This window comes from Diabrotica undecimpunctata, chromosome 1, assembly GCF_040954645.1.
Source record: "Diabrotica undecimpunctata isolate CICGRU chromosome 1, icDiaUnde3, whole genome shotgun sequence".
NCBI lineage: Eukaryota > Metazoa > Arthropoda > Insecta > Coleoptera > Chrysomelidae > Diabrotica > Diabrotica undecimpunctata.
In genome coordinates, this window is record NC_092803.1 from 9,200,902 (window position 1) to 9,218,017 (window position 17,116).

The 17,116-nt window shown below is 33.5% G+C and overlaps 1 protein-coding gene across 1 annotated transcript in view; it reads right to left on the reverse strand.

Annotated features, from left to right (window-relative positions):
* Cbp80 (Nuclear cap-binding protein subunit 1) overlaps window positions 1–17,116 on the reverse strand; it is a 56,670-nt gene that overhangs the window by 13,799 nt on the left and 25,755 nt on the right. The window lies entirely within an intron of this gene.

Here is a 17,116-nt window from a genome sequence, read left to right on the forward strand (position 1 = left end):
TGGTTCCTAAATACTTGAATTTATCTGTTACATTTATTTGTCTTCCCTCGTCTATCTCTAGGTTTCTCATATCCTTGTTTTCTGTTGTTAGGTATTCGGTTTTCTCTAAGTTTATTTCCATTCCGTTGTTTTTATATTCTTCTTCTAGTTTTCTGAGCATAAAGCTGAGATCTTCATCTTGTGCGATGACTACTTGATCGTCGGCAAAACTTAAGGTGTATAGGTATTCGTCTCTTACTGGTATGCCCATTCCTTCGCACTTTCTCCTCCATGGTTTGAGTGTCTTTTCCAAGAATATTTTAAACAGAGTAGGGGACGTAGCACAGCCTTGTAGAAGTCCTTTTGTCGTCTTAAATGGATTGTAGGCTTTATTTCCACATTTAATAGCTACTTTGTTTTCTTTGTATAGTGCTTTAACTGCTTTTATTAGTGTTTGTCGGATTCCGAGATCATTCATTGCTTCCCATAATCTTTTAAATAATCATACCTAAAGATAATAGTATTCAGTACTACCTGAAATACTTATCAACAACGTAAATCGTCGAGTACTCACTTTGGAAGGAAACACGGAAATTAAATCGATCTGAATTAACCAATCCACCTATTCAAATAAGTAATGGAAGATGGGCTAGGAGCAACAAAGAAAAGGCCGAAGCGTTTACCGATCACCTGGTGAATGTATTCCAGCCAAACCCTCCACACAACAACAACCTTGACATAACAAACGAGACCCAATAGTTTTTAGAATCGCCGTATTAACTTAAACTACCCTTGGAAAAATTCACTACCGAGCAAGTTCACCAGAAGATGCAATCAGACTTGAACCCTGAAAAGTTTCCTGTATACGACCTGATTACCGTCCAAATCCTCAAAGAACTCTCCAAAACAGGAATTCTGTACTTGACACAGATATTCAATGCAATCCTAAGAACAAACTATTACCCCATTCCATGGAAAGTGGCACATTCCTAAGCCAATTCCTACAGCTGGATAGGTACAACCAATTCTTTTAGAATGTCAACTAATACCAAACAACCAGTTTGGATTTAGACAACAGCATGCCAACTCTGAGCAAATACATAGTCTGCAATTTTATTCATGAAGCTCTAGTAGAAAGGAAATATTCATAACTATTCAGCAGCCTTTTTGGATGTTTCTCAAGCCTTTGATAGAGTTTGGCACGCTATAGTCCTTCTCTAAAATTATTTCCTTACACTGAAGTACTATCTCCATGACCGGCATTTCTTCATAAGTTATCGGTACAGAAGTCTAAATCCAATCAAAGCAGAGGTTCCACATGGTAGTGTTCTGGAACATATTCTCCACCTAATATTTATAGCCGATTTACCTAGATATCATAACAGGAACGTTCCCAGACGATAAAGCAATTTTGGCTTCACACCCAAACCCCAACATTGCTTCCCAGCTACTACAGGCCAATCTTAACAAAATATAAATTTGGATGAGACTGTGTGGAGAATAAAAGTAAACGAGAGTAAGTCAATCCATATCCACATTCACTAATAGAAAAAATACATGCCCACCAGTGACTTTAAATAATCAAGAATTGCAACAAAAAGGATCATGTCAAATACCTTGACATGCAGCTCGACAAGCGGTTAACATGGAAGAAGCATATATTCATGAAAAGAAAACAACTGCGACCTAATCTTTACTGACACTACTTTACAGGTCACTAGGTAAAAGATTACAATTATCTCTACATAACAAGGTATTAATTTACAAATCCGGCATAAAGCCAGTATGAAGTTATGGGATCCAGCTGTGGGGATCAACATCCAGGTCTAATGTAGATATATTGGACAGGTTTCAATCAAAAGTTCTACGAGTCATTATAACTGCACCATGGTATAATCAGTTCATTATGCATGACCTTCAAGTCGAGACTGTTAAACAAGGGATCAAATAGATAAAATTTTAATTAATTTGTTGTTAATTAATTAAATTAATCTTAAAAAACTTATGATAAACCATTTTGAAGGTTTTTCATGATTTTTTTTTTCATTTTTGTTTTAATTACACTAATTTATTATCAAAAACGCGTTTTTGAAAATATTTTTCTCTTTATTATAGTTACCAGTTAAATATGAATTAAAGCATGTAATAAGTACTTACGAAAAAAGCTTTAGGAAGAGCAGAACCAGAAGAGGAATGGACGGTTTGACCAAGAATATATAGTCAGAATAGAAAGAGTGCGAAAATGCTGCAACGGGAAATAATATACATATGCACAGAATAAAAAAAACGTGACTGAGAAACCAGAAGTGTACGAAAAAAGAAAAATTTAGGCTACAGAATAACGAAGAAACCATAGCAGACGCTCCTAAGTACTTTAGAGATGGACTACTTATTTTGAAGAACTTCTTAACATAAACCACACTCGGGAAGTCATTGAGGATTACACCAACAAGATAGACGAAGGAGCCTCAAGCCTACAATCAGGGAAATGAGAACAAGAATCAAAAACAATAAAACCCCGGTAAACATAATGATTAACATAGAACTTCTCATTATGAAGGGGTATCCCGCTGGTCTCTCCAATTAATTTAAGAGGATATAAATTAGACTGTTCTAATTAAAGAGCGATTTTGCTAATATATTTATAAATATGAACATATTTCTTAAAACAGATTTAATTATCACCAAACTAAATTCCAATCTGAAATATCCATATATCAATTAATTAAAAAAAATTAGTAAGGTAGAAAAGAATATTGACAGTGTACAGACAGTTTTTCATATGACTAATATTTGTCAAAAAGTGGTGTTAATAACCTTTTCGTCAGTCTGTTTCTTTTGTAGATTAGCTGTTAAAAATACAACAATACCTTATTTCCTTACATTATTCACGACACACGTTATTATCAAACTTCGAACAATAAAAATTACATAGCATACGGCGGTTTTTTCTCTAATTACAAGTTTTATTAACAGCAATGTTAGTGTAAGACGATGGATAATGCGGAAGCTTAGACGTGAGCGTGTATACTAACGTTCATCCATATCATGATTGTTTTCTTGAAGTATTATATGATACTATATACCAGGAGTGACAAAACTGCGGCTCGCGAGCCACATGCGGCTCTTTGAAGGATTATTTGTGGCTCTCGATAAATGTACTCTTAACGAGATTAAGTGCAATGTTGTAACAAATTCCATTTCCGTCCAAGTTAAAAATGATATGACATATCGAAAACTGCTCGAACGAATATAAATAGTGGCGCGACATAAAAATCAGTAATCGACCGGCTCCAGACCGAGTTGTAGACTCTTGCTACGTATATAATTTGTAATCCGGATTACAAATTTTTGTCATTTTTGTAGACTTAAAAAAATTTGTTCCAATATTAAACAAAAAAACTCAACGAGTATATAAAAAAGCTAGAAGGGATATTGAAGGAATTCCAAAATAGACTTAAAGACTTGTGTTACGTCCCTCCACACATATTCTTTTTTTTTTTAATACTTTTTTTATTATTTTATTTTTATATTTAATTCTTTAATTGACGTGTGTGTCTTATATCCTTACCCTAATACGGCCCTGAACGCAACGCCCCTACGAGACTTAAGCGAAGCGAAGCTACGAGACTACACGCACGGCAGTCTTGTATAGATCAGAGCGATAAACACTCCAGTTTTTTGTGTAAACTTAACTACGCAACTTTAAGAACATTCTGCCCCCCTGAGTTCCCCCAGTGCACTGTGGAAGAAGCAGAAATGTTCAGAAATGTTCAGAAATGAACATCGCAGGTACCGTAATTTGTTTGTATATATACACAATATTGATATTAATTGATACATTTTACATATAACTTATTTTCGTATAAAAATAATACCAGCACCTAAATAAATGTTTATGAACAAGTGTTTACTCTTATAGTAATTTACATTTGTAGAACTTGAAATATTTTATATCGGCTCTTTCAATGTGAATTTTCCATTTCCAATATAATTATCGCCCAAAAAACATCTGGAAAATTCGATTTGATTCGATTCGGATCGATTTGGATATATTCGATTTTCGAGTTTGATTTTCTTGCATCTCTATTAATTCTAACTCGAAAATCGAATCGAAGTATCATGAATTGAAAAAGACGGCTTGTCGAATTATTTCCATATTCGGAAATGTCACAAGTAGAATCTAAGAAAAAAGCTTCACAAAAAAGAAAATTATTAGTGTACCAGAAGAAACTACATTCGAAACTTAAAAATTACCAAAATAAAAAAAAATTCCACGACTCAAAAACTGAAAGCAATTAATAAGAATAACTCTGATCGGGAGATAGGCTTTATTAAAATATGTGACTTCACTTGCTTCTGCTCCAATAGAAGACATCGATCTTTTTAAGGAATCCCTCTTATAGTATAGAAGTTTTCGCCAAAACTACAAGGCAAAATAAAATACAGTATTTCTGAAATAGTGTCTACGTAGACTCAACCATCCAGTAGTTCGTCACACACATCTAAAGTTTCACCTTATTTTATATTATGTCAAATATATTGTTTAGGGAAGTCTCTTCCTCAACACGACCCGTCCTAATGGCTAATAGGAAATTTCATTTAGATATATATGACAATATGGCAGGTGTAAATAAGGTACAAGCAAACAAATGAAAATTTTGATGAAACGCTAAGGATAGAGACACTTTCAAATATGTAGCTTAGAAGAGGGAGTATAACTCCGATCTTTGTTTTCTTACCACTGAAGATCAAGGTCAACCTCTACCAGCATCAAGAAAAGGTCATGTCCGATTTCTCTCGTTTCGTTTCCACGTCTCAGATGGAACTTGAGGAAAGTTAACTGGCCTGCTTCCTCTAATAAGTATGAGATATTGACTTTATAATACTAAGAGTATATTCCTGGATGGTCTGAGGAGAGCGGAAAACTGTATGAGAAAATCTGTGAAACCGGAAAGCAGGAAATTACAGACGAATTACTCCACAGCATTGACACCGCTAAGCGCGAGAAATGGACTGAGATACTTAAAAAAACTTGATTCTAAAAACTCGAGTAGACAAGCCTGGTCGCTGCTGCGAAAACTAGGAGACAGTACTTAAACTACCAGACCGCCCAAGAAACTTAGTAACACTAAACCAAGTGACGTCTCACATAGTGTCGACCTTTAAGTGTCCCAAAACCGCTTGCAGACAACTACAGTTAAAAAAAATCGATAGTTTAAAATCCACTTGTTCACTTGAATCAGAGTATTCCAACCCTGTTACCTGTGAATAAATCACGTAAGCTCTTAATGAAATAAAAACGGAAGACACCCTGGTTTTGATGGCATCTGCTGAGTTTCTAAAGCACAGTGGCATATTTACTAGGCAATGTCTTACAAAGTTTTCAGACATTCTTCAGAAGGGATATGTTCTCCACGGCTCACATCTCAAAAAAGTAAAAATCATTAACATTTTAAAACCACGAAAAGCTAACGATCTACAACATGGTCTACAAACATTTTGGAAGATTGCTATATAATAGGATTAACCAAACTATACTCCAATATATACCTGTGAAACAAACAGCATGTCGACCAAACCGTAGCTTCCTTCGTCCTTAGTCCAAATCCCGCTCTAAATAGTTCTGCACTATTTTCGCTTTCCTTGAATTTTGCCTTACAATAATGAGTATACCAAGTCTATCAGTTTTCAATTTCCATACTAAAGCCTTAATTTGTTTCGATTACTTCCAAAATTTAATCATGCCCTTGAGAGAAACATTATTCGTAGATTCCTAGGCGGTCATACTAGGGAGATTTCCTGAATTATCCACATTTTTCTTAAGTTTGTCATGGTTCAAACTTAAGAACGGTAAACCTTACTATACCTACACATCATCGACGTTACTTTCAACGGGTTTGGTAATTTTAATTAATTTAAATACAAACGACCGCATAATGACGCGATCTATTACGTGCACTCACTCTCGGGCACTTTCTTTTGTTTTTTATTTCCTTAACGTTCATTGCACTCCTTCCTCCAATATGTATAATTTTTTTTAAATAACAATGAATAATCTTGCTACATGCGGTTATATTTAATTAGAGAGAAAGTATATTAATTTAAAACCATGCGTAGCGATTATAGGATGGCGGAAAACAACAAGAATACTGTTAAAGAGCTTAATATTTGACCTTGTAACAAAGAAAAGGGAGATAATAACAAGATGAACCAACAAATTACAAATTGTCCGCCGATTTTGTTTAAATAAGAAAGGGACGCAAAAAATATTCGTATTTTTGCATATCATTTCGTTATGTCTTTTTTACTTAGATTATCAATATCAAAATATTGACAAACTATTGCGGTTAGTGACCTCAGAATAACAAGGGCCAAAATAAGTATTGTTGCGTCATTCTATGTGCTCAGAGATTAGGTGAACCACGTCGTGGTTTGACTAACTTTATACCTATTACAATACACAATTACTAATTACATTAATAATTTTATTATCGCTTACAAGAATTCGCACTGATGCGTAAAATCACCAACACTAATCTTAAAGCCCGCTTCTGCTGGCTTATAGAATGAGGTCGAACTGTCTCGAAAGCATATGGCTGGGCGGCACTCGAATCCTCAGGAAAGTACGAAATTTTCGAAGATCATCTTTTTATTGGAGGTCCGGCGACGGAGAGGCTTCTGGACTTTCTAACGCACAGGGCCGCAATTAAGGGTAAATATATGATTCATAACAGTATTAAATAAAAAAAATACGCTGATACGTATTTCGACCTCCTTAGGTCTCGTCAGAACGGTATAGTCACTGCTCTGAACCAAAACAAAAATCTCTCCCGTCCTAGACAATAGTTATTAAAATAACTATATACGGACGTAACTACGCCATCTAAAAACAAAAAGAGAAATCAAACGATTTCTGCCTAGCGAAACCGAATTCAAATCTTAACCACTGTGTTTCCTAAAATTTGCGAAACAAACAGCTGGATAAATTACTCGGCAAGGGAATCTAAAATTGCATTTCACAAGCCGTTCATCCTGGTCAAAATTCGTAGTGAATTCAGTTTCTGGTACTTCAAACGAAGTAAATAATAAAACAGAATGACGGTATTACATTTTTGTTTCGATACAGTGCAGCGACAACCGCTGATACGTATTTCGACCTCCTTAGGTCTCGTCAGAAAGGTATAGTCACTGCTCTGAACCAAAACAAAAATCTCTCCCGTCCTAGACAATAGTACCAGAAACCGAATTCACTACGAATTATGACCAGGATGAACGGCTTGTGGAATGCAATTTTAGATTCCCTTGCCGAGTAATTTATCCAGCTGTTTGTTTCGCAAATTTTAGGAAACACAGTGGTTAAGATTTAAATTCGGTTTCGCTAGGCAGAAATCGTTTGATTTCTCTTTTTGTTTTTAGATGTAGTTACGTCCGTATATAGTTATTTTAATAACTATTGTCTAGGACGGGAGAGATTTTTGTTTTGGTTCAGAGCAGTGACTATACCGTTCTGACGAGACCTAAGGAGGTCGAAATACGTATCAGCGGTTGTCGCTGCACTGTATCGAAACAAAAATCTATTACCGTCATTCTGTTTTATTATTTACTTCGTTTGAAGTACCAGAAACTGAATTCACTACGAATTTTGACCAGGATGAACGGCTTGTGGAATGCAATTTTAGATTCCCTTGCCGAGTAATTTATCCAGCTGTTTGTTTCGCAAATTTTAGGAAACACAGTGGTTAAGATTTGAATTCGGTTTCGCTAGATAGAAATCGTTTGATTTCTCTTTTTGTTAATATTAAATTGTTTATTAAAGATAATTAATTAAAGAAAGTGTATTTTAACTTTTCCTATAGATAACAATGATAGTATTACAAAAAATATCGATTTTTGGAGGAATTTTTTTTTCATAAACTGTTTAAACAAATTACACTGTTTATTATTTAAATAATTTTTAAACAAATTACATGTTTGCAATGTACACAAAGAGTACATACAAATTAAAAAAAAAAAAAAGAAAGATTAAAATCCGTTGAGTAGATCCGAAGATATAAACAATTGTAGTTGTTTGAAGATGCGTTTTCATTTTTTGAACGCGTAGATTTCTTGGTTCCCCCTCCCTCGCCACTATTAGTCTTAAGAGCGTAGGCGCAAAATTTCGGGCCAATGCTTTTTAAATGCATTCATTTTTTTCGAATTCTGAAAAAACTAATAAGTATTTTTGAAAAATTTAAACGCAGAATGAAAGACTACATTATTACTGAGGGCCGAAAGTCCCTGAAAACTTTTATAATGTTTATTTTAATAAGTTACAGGGTTGAAAAAAAAAGAGAAAATTTAGTGTGATTTTTAATTTCAAATATCTCATTCAAAAAAACTTTTTGTTTATTCTAAGGGACTTTCGGCCCTCGGTAATAATGTAGTCTTTCATTCTGCGTTTAAGTTTTTCAAAAATATTTGTTAGTTTTCTCAGGATTTGAAAAAAATGATTGCATTTAAAAAGCATTGGCCCGAAATTTTGCGCCTACGCTCTTAATTTGAACCATATTTCTGACAATTCACAGAGGATCCTGTTATACTGCAATGTTTGTACAACTTTTTGTACAAAAACTATGAATCATTTTCTTTCAAATGCCGAAAATTGCGTTCCTTAATTGTTATAAACAAATTAGCTGTAAATTAAAAACAAAACTAACTTTGTGTGAAATTATCTTAGAACAACTTTTTTAAATTCGTGAAAAAATGCCAGCTTTTCGAATATAAAAAAAAAATTTATCTGCGAGCAATATAGGCGAGCGGTTTACCCCTATAAGCAGAGCATCAACCGACTAAAATTCTTTTTGCACTTCTAATGCACCAAACCTTTTTTATTCGATTCTATATATTTTTCCAAGATGAAATGTATTTTTTTTTTAATTTTTACAAGTGGGCCGGCAATTGTTATTAACAAATAACTTATACAAAAAAGCAATTTCACCGAATTGCTGCGGAATCATTTTTTTTAGGTGTATCTCATCAAAATAAACACTTTTTCTCTCTTAATAATTTTTCGAAAAATGCTTCCTTTTCGAGTTATTTGCATTTTTTTGTTGAAAAAATGCCGTAATTAGTGATTTTTGGGATTTTTTTTCTAAAAAACTACTAAATGAATTGCAATTTTACAGATAGCTTTATAATCTTTAAACCGTCGAGTACAAGTTAGAATATTTTGACAAGGATAAATGGTTTCTATCTCGCTAAAAACGTGGACCCAAATATTTCGAATATGCCTTTCGAGAGTATCCCGCTAAGCGTGTACAGCGGTTGAGGTGCTGTAGGCGCTAAGAAAAATACATCTAATGAAAAATTACCACCTTCGAAACCAGCATTACTACAACATTACTTAAGAGCAAAGTGGCAAATAAATGAATGGATTCAAGCAAAAAACAATATTATTTCATCTCTTGATCCATTAACCCATGGTTGGACAATGGAAAATAATTGTTTCGATTTTAATTATTTTGAAGGCGAAACTAGTTTAGATATGTTACAAAAGTATTTCTGCTCATGTACCGGAAAATGTTCTACGAAAAATTGTAATTGTATTTCCTATAATTTAGAATGCTGCGCAGTATGTGCATGTACACCAGAGAATTGTAAAAATGTTAAAGACGACTTTATTGAAGACAATGAAATCAGCTTATTAGATGGAAATCCTGTTGCTGTTGACGAAAATTTTCAAATTATTGACAATGAAAACGATGTATAATTAATATTAAATTTTAATTTTATTATATTTTTCAATGAAAATTAATTATATATTGCTTAATGTATTTCACTGTAATAAAACATTCAATAATATAGTCACCACGTATATTAAAAGAAAAATTACATTATTATAGCATTGTAAAAAATTAATTTTAATTGTTTTAATTATAATATGTCTATATAAAAATAATTAGAAATATCTTTTTTTTTAATAAATTGTACGTAATATTTGTATTGAATTAATTTTTAAAATTTAAACAAATATTTCTACGTGCCGCACGCCTGTATCGCCGCAACCGCTGTACACACTTAGCGGTAGATTGCTCGAAAGGCATATTCGAAATATTTGGGTCCACGTTTTTAGCAAGAGAGAAAAAAATTATCCTTGTCAAAATATTCTAACTTGTACTCGACGGTTTAAAGATTATAAAGCTATTTGTAGAATTGCAATTCATTTAGTAGTTTTTAAAAAAAAAAACTCCCAAAAATCACTAATTAAGGCATTTTTTCAAAAAAAAAATGCAAATAACTCGAAAAGGAAGCATTTTTCGAAAAATTATCAAGAGAGAAAAAGTGTTTATTTTGATGAGATACACCTAAAAAAATTGATTCCGCAGCAATTCGGTAAAATTGCTTTTTTGTATTAGTTATTTGTTAATAACAATTGCCGGCCCACTTGTAAAAATTAAAAAAAAATACATTTCATCTTGGAAAAATATATAGAATCGAATAAAAAACGTTTGGTGCATTAGAAATGCAAAAAGAATTTTAGTCGGTATATTCTGTTTCTAAGCGTCTTTTGAGGGGTAAACCGCTCGCCTAATAGTATAAAAGTTATTCTAAATGTTTATAAATCAAAAATAAGCGTAATTTTACAAAAGGGTTTTGAGTTGTAAATATTTTTTTTTTTTTTAATAAACACAACGTTTTTGCTTATTTTGCAGTTTTTGCAGCAAAAAATTCATTATACAACTTTTATAAATCGCCATTTTACAGCTTTTTTTATGTTTTAAAAGATAAAGTTTTGTAATTTTACCTTAAATATTAAGCTTTTCAATGGTAAGCAAAAAATCGAAAAAAATTGAATTTTTTACACTAAATTGTTAATAATTAAAAAAAAAAGACGCCGAAATTTATGCGGAAAACATATAGGGTTTCTTTAATTACTATAATTACTAAAAAAATGTCAAATATTTAGTCACGGTCCCGAACACGCTCCCTTTTTTGTTCAAAAAATATTTTCAGAAGTATTTCAACTCAAACTTGCAACACTAACTCGATGGCTACATTGTACACGAGTACACGGAGTAAACTAATTCTGATGGTAATTCGATCTGATAATCGACAAAAGAAAACGGTCATTTTCCCAAGTTTTAATGACACTATTAACAAATTAAATGCGGCCTGCAAGAAACATCGCAACAATTATGTGAACTACAAAAACACAAATCATTTCGTAAATAGTAGAGATTCAAACCCGAGATTAGTTTACAAAACATCAATGGACATCCATTAATGTACACTATGGTTATTTCAAAAGAAGTAGTAATGCTAAGAAAAGATCAGTCATTTCTCACGTCATCGTTAAATGTGTGAATTTTCTTACATTTCTTACATCTTACACTTACAAAGTGTTACATTAAACTCACTGAAATCGTATAAATAATAATCCAATGATTCTAGAAAAAGACATACGGATAGTAGGAAATTTACAATACCCGACAGAACATTGTTCGTTTTTAATTCATTTCGGTTTGCTAAGTACAGTAGTCTCTCTTTATAACGATTCCCTATATAACGATAATTCCTCTATAACGATGTTGTCATCTATTGACGACTTTTCATTTTCAGTTTAAGTTGTGTGTCAACAGTCAACATGTTTTCGAAAAAGCGTAAAGTGTTCTCAGTGGAGGAAAAGTTATCGATAACTCGAGCAATAGAGAAAGGTGAAAAGCAATCGATATCGTTCGCCGTACGGGTCTGTCTCAGTCAACTATGGCTACGATATGGAAGGACAGAAGAAAGTGGCTTGAAGCGGTGATGAAGGGCGGTAGCAGGAAGAAGTTGCGGAAACCTCAGCACAAAGATTTAGATCGCGCTTTGCGTCAGTGGTTCCAGCAGCAGCGTATGAACCATATTCCACTTTCTGGGCCTGTGGTCAGGACAAAAGCTTGGGTTTTTTGCAACTGAGCTTGGAATTGAGAATTTCAAGGTATCAAAGGGTTGGCTGAGCAAGAGGAAGCTGCGGCACAAGATCAACTACGGGCAAACCGAAGGAGAGGCTCGCGATGTTAACAAAAACGTAATGGATGATTGGCTAGAAAACGTGTGGCCTGGACTGAAGGCACGATATGCGTCAGACGACATTTTCAATGCTGATGACACTGGGTTGTTTTTTAAAATGACACCAAAGAGAACTTTAAAATTTAAATAGGAAAAGTGCATTGGTGGAAAGCTCTCTAAGGAACGCATTACATTTTTAGTGGCCGCTAACATGACAGGTTCAGTGAAGCGAAAATTGTTGATGATAGGAAAGTCTAAAAACCCACGTTGATTTAAAAACATAACGTGGACGGCTTCGGAAATTTTTGAAGAAACGATAAGAAAGTGGGATATCGAGCTTAAAGGGAAAAAAATTCTTCTGCTTGTAGACAATTGTCCTGCTCATTATGTACTGTGCGACCTTCAAAACATTGAACTTTGTTTTCTGCCAGCAAACACAACGAGTGTCGTTCAGCCCATGGACCAAAGTGTCATCAAGAGTTTGAAAAGTCATTTCACAGAAGACTTTTGATGGAATTGGTTGAGAACAATGGCGATCTTAAACTAAACATTCTTGACGCCATCCTAATGATTAGTAAATCCTTGGACGAGGTGACGAGCAATACAATGAAACATTCCTTCAAACACGCAGGATGGCTGGAAGATCAAGGATTGACTGATGGTGAAGATGACCTACCATTAGATGTTTGGGCCAGACAGTTTGAACTTACTATCACCTACGGACCAGAAGAGCTAACAGATTTTGAAGAAGTTGATGAAAATCTAGCTACAACACCTGGACTTTTTAACGAGAACATCCTACAAGTAGTTCGTGTAGAAGAAAACAGTGACCCGGAAGTGAAAGCAGAGCCAGAACCAGCTCCGACCACTCAGCAGGCATTGAATGCGGCAAAACTACTGCATCAATTCTTCATCCACCAGGAAGACGACAAGAGTGCTTTTGAGTGATTTATGCTGAGACTTTTTTGGTAATGTAGGCTAAATAAATTTTACAGTAGCATATTATTTTGTTATTGTACAGTACACATGTTTTAATTGGACAGTCATTTTTTTTATACTGTATTGCTTATATTATTCTTTAATAAATTTATGTTGTGTACAAGACAGTTTTAATTCATTTATATTCGTTTTGATAAACTTTTTAAATTAAAATAGGTTATTTAGTACAGTATTATTAATACATATTACAGTACCGAATTCTGTCTCTCTCTGTATAACGATCTCTCCTTATAACGATGAAAATTCCCAGTCCCTTGCATATCGTTATAGAGAGAGAGGACTGTAATTGAGTTTCTGATTTATTTTGGTCTCTTGAATTGGATATACTGATTTAACATAATAAGGCAATTTTGAGTTATTTAATTTACTTTCATTTAATTTATTATTATTTCCGTTAGTTCTTTTAGATTTATAAACATTTTTCTTTTGCATAATAGGTGAATAAATAGAATATTTATTTTAATTTGGATCATCCAATTTATAACCAGTATTTAAGAAATAAATATTACGAAATAGCCAAAACCAAAGATGTAATTACGGCAATAAAAATTAAATGCCTACAGTAGATAGACAATCTGGCTAGATCTGGCTAACTGAAAGCTATACTATAATAAGTATTCTATTAGCGAAACTCGAGAGAACTAGACGATGAGGTAGACCAAAGTTGAGATTTACGGATGGTGTAGATAAGGATGCCAGGAAAATCGGTGTAGCGAGCTCGCACCAAGCCACAAAGAATAGAAATGAATAGGATTATTTACCAGTTGATAAATCTGAACTAACCCAAGCAATCAATAGTAACAAAAGCAAATCTTCATGTAGTACTGATGGACTATCCATAAAAATTTTCTTAAATCTTCCAAAAAATGTGTTGGAAGTTCTGGTCTCACCAATTAACGATTCCTTTGAAAAAGGTATATTTCCAGAGTGCCTAAAAACACCCATTATTATTCCTCTTCATAAGGGTGATGAAAAATCGAATGTCTACAGCTATAGAACTATTGCCTTACTACCGGTATTATCCAAAATTATTGAGAGACTTATAAAAGCCCAACTTATGTTCTTTCTGTACCAGTGATGCTATATTTTCTGTACTACATGAGGTCTATCAAGCACTAAACGATAATCTTTACATTGCCACTGTTTCCTGTGACTATGACAAAGCTTTTGATTGTGTAAATCACGATATTTTGATAAAAAAAACTAAATTTTTACGGAATTCGAGGTATTTCCTTGAATTGGTTCCAATCTTACTTGGGAAATAGGAAACAACTAGTTAGAGCAAATGATACTGAATCTAGTCATAAAAGCATTGTATGTGGAGTACCACAAGGTTCAGTATGGGGTAATGACATCACTAACTTAAAAATCGATGGAAAATTTTTTCTTGTTGCTGATGATACTAGTGTCACCTGGAGGAACTTTAATATTGCAACTCTTCATGCAACTATAACTTCTGATCTAATTAAAATAATAACCTGGTCCGACTCTAATTTACTCTCTTTTAACGTGGATAAGACAGTAGCATTATCCTATAAAGGAGCTCTTCAACCCTTGCTTCTTAATAACAACCAGATCAGTATCATCGATTCTGAAAAATTTCTTGGTATTTTTATAGACAGCAACCTTAAATGGTCCCTTCATACTGATTTGTTAAGTCAGAAACTAGCCTGAACCCGCTATGCAATAAGATCTGTTTCGAAGGAAATCAATTTAGCATCTTCCAAAATAGCATATTTTTCTTTGTTCGGGTCTCATCTTCTATATGGTCTTCCTTTTTGGGGTTCTAGTACAGCTGCCTAATCTGATGTTATTTTTAAATTACAAAAAAGAGCAATACGGTATCTATTTGGCCTCAGTAGAATAACACATTACAGAAGCTACTTAAAAAATCACGGGATTTTAACTCTTCCCTCTTTATATATTTTAGAAACTGCTTAATTCGGAAACACCTACATGTTTTTCCAGCAGGACCTAATCATGACTACTCCACCAGAAATTCAAACTTTGATGTGTATTTACCGATCCCGTCCACTGAGTTAGTAAAGAAATCTATATTATATTCAGCAAAAAAATATACAACCATCTCCTTTTGCAACTTAAATCTACAATTTCCTTCCTTAAGTTCCGTAAATTGACAAAGGTCTATCTATCTGGAAGACCATATTATTCAGTAGAAGAGTTTCTTAACGAATAGCTAAGAAATTACAGTACCTTTATGTATAAGTATCTAAAGTATTTTTATATATATTTGAATATCACATGCAGCAACTTAATTAGTTCGTAAGATTTTATTATGCAATTTGCAATTTCTTTAAATTTTGTAATAAATTTTGTATTTTATTATCTTTTATTTTGTGATATTGACGATTTATGTAATTTAAGTACATTTTAAATTGTTATTGTTATTTTTTTAACTTTTTGTAAGCTGTGTCCATAAAACTGTACAATTTTCAGTGACAATAATGTCCGTAATATTATCGTATAGCATTTTTGCTGGGGACATCAATGCGCACTATCCTAGGAGGACCGACGGCTTTACGGGTCCTCCGAAAGACGATGACAATTTAGTCTATAATATATTTATGCGTATATTTTCACATACATATCAAGGGGTCTCTGTAAATGTATATTGTGTGAAATTAGAGCCCCAAGAGTTCCACAAAAAAAATAGAAGAATGGAAAACACGATCCATAAAAAGAGAGACAGGACAATATGCGATAACCACAGGGACATTAAGATAAGACCAATGTTTAACAGATTGTACGCAAAAGATGTAAAAAAATAATTGAAGACGCAATATAGACGAAATGTCATATCATTATATGAACGAAGACAGAAAAAAGGCAGATAATACTTTTAGCAAGAGAAACACATTCATACTTTCTGGTGACAGGTTTCTGACTCATTCATACATTCGATAATTATTACATCGGTCCCGCGGCTAACTAGTAAAACATTTTTGAAAAAATTACTCTTTATTCGTCAAAATAATCTTCTTTAACGGCCACACCATCATTACAACGCTTTTCTAATTTTTCGATACCGACCATGATTTATCTTTTCCTTATCTCTTACCACTGAGCATTTTTTTAGATCGGAAAAACGGTGGTAGTCGCTGGGGGCCAGTTCTGTACTATACGGTGTTTTCGGAAGCAATTCAAAGCACAATTCGTGCATATTTGCAATGGTTTTCTTTGCATTGTGACATGGTCCATTGTCTTAATAAAACAACAAATTCTTCTTTCAACAAATGAGGCCTTTTCTTTGCGATTGCGGTCTTGAAACGCTCCAATAAATCAATGTAGTAGTCGCTGTTGATTGTTTTTCACAACCTTTCCGGGGTTTTGTTGCGTTTTGTCTATCCACTCATGCCGATTTAATTCCATAGTGAGACATATTAACGACTTATTCTGGTTAAACGTGTCCAAACACAGCCAAGACTCATCAATTCGTTGTAGTTTTTGCTCTGGTGTGAGAAAACGCAGTACCCATTTGGAAAACAGCTTTCTTCTACCCAAATGTTCGTGTATAATAGTGAAAACGCTGCCCTTTGATAATCGTAGAGTCTAAGCTATCTCTTGCCATTTCATTTCGCGATTTTCCATATAATAATTTTTAGCGTGTTTTCGATGTTTTTGGAAAAAACAGCCTCATTTGGTATTCCAGAGTTCCCAGCCTCATTTGTGTCAGGACGACCGCGTTTGAATTCATCAAATCATCGTTTAAGGTTTGTAATCGATGAAGTTTGACTACGTTTGCCTTCATTTTGCTTTCGATATCAAATATTTTCGTAGTAATTAAAGATTTTTGTATTAAGATATAAAATCATCGCTTCAAAAAAGATTAGAATGTTCCTTTGTCACCTAAATTGGATTATTTCTGCAAGTTCATAAAAAGCACACAAAAAAATCCATTGACTGCATGAAAGAAACTTTTTTAATAGCAATTATTAATGAGAAAGTGCAATTTTTGCATGCTACAAACTTTAAAACACACCAATTTATATTGTCTTCACAATTTTTACATTTCCGTGTGAATAAAAAAAAACATTTTTCACTGCAATTCTATTATTTCATTCCTATTTCTTTGTTAACTGGAAGA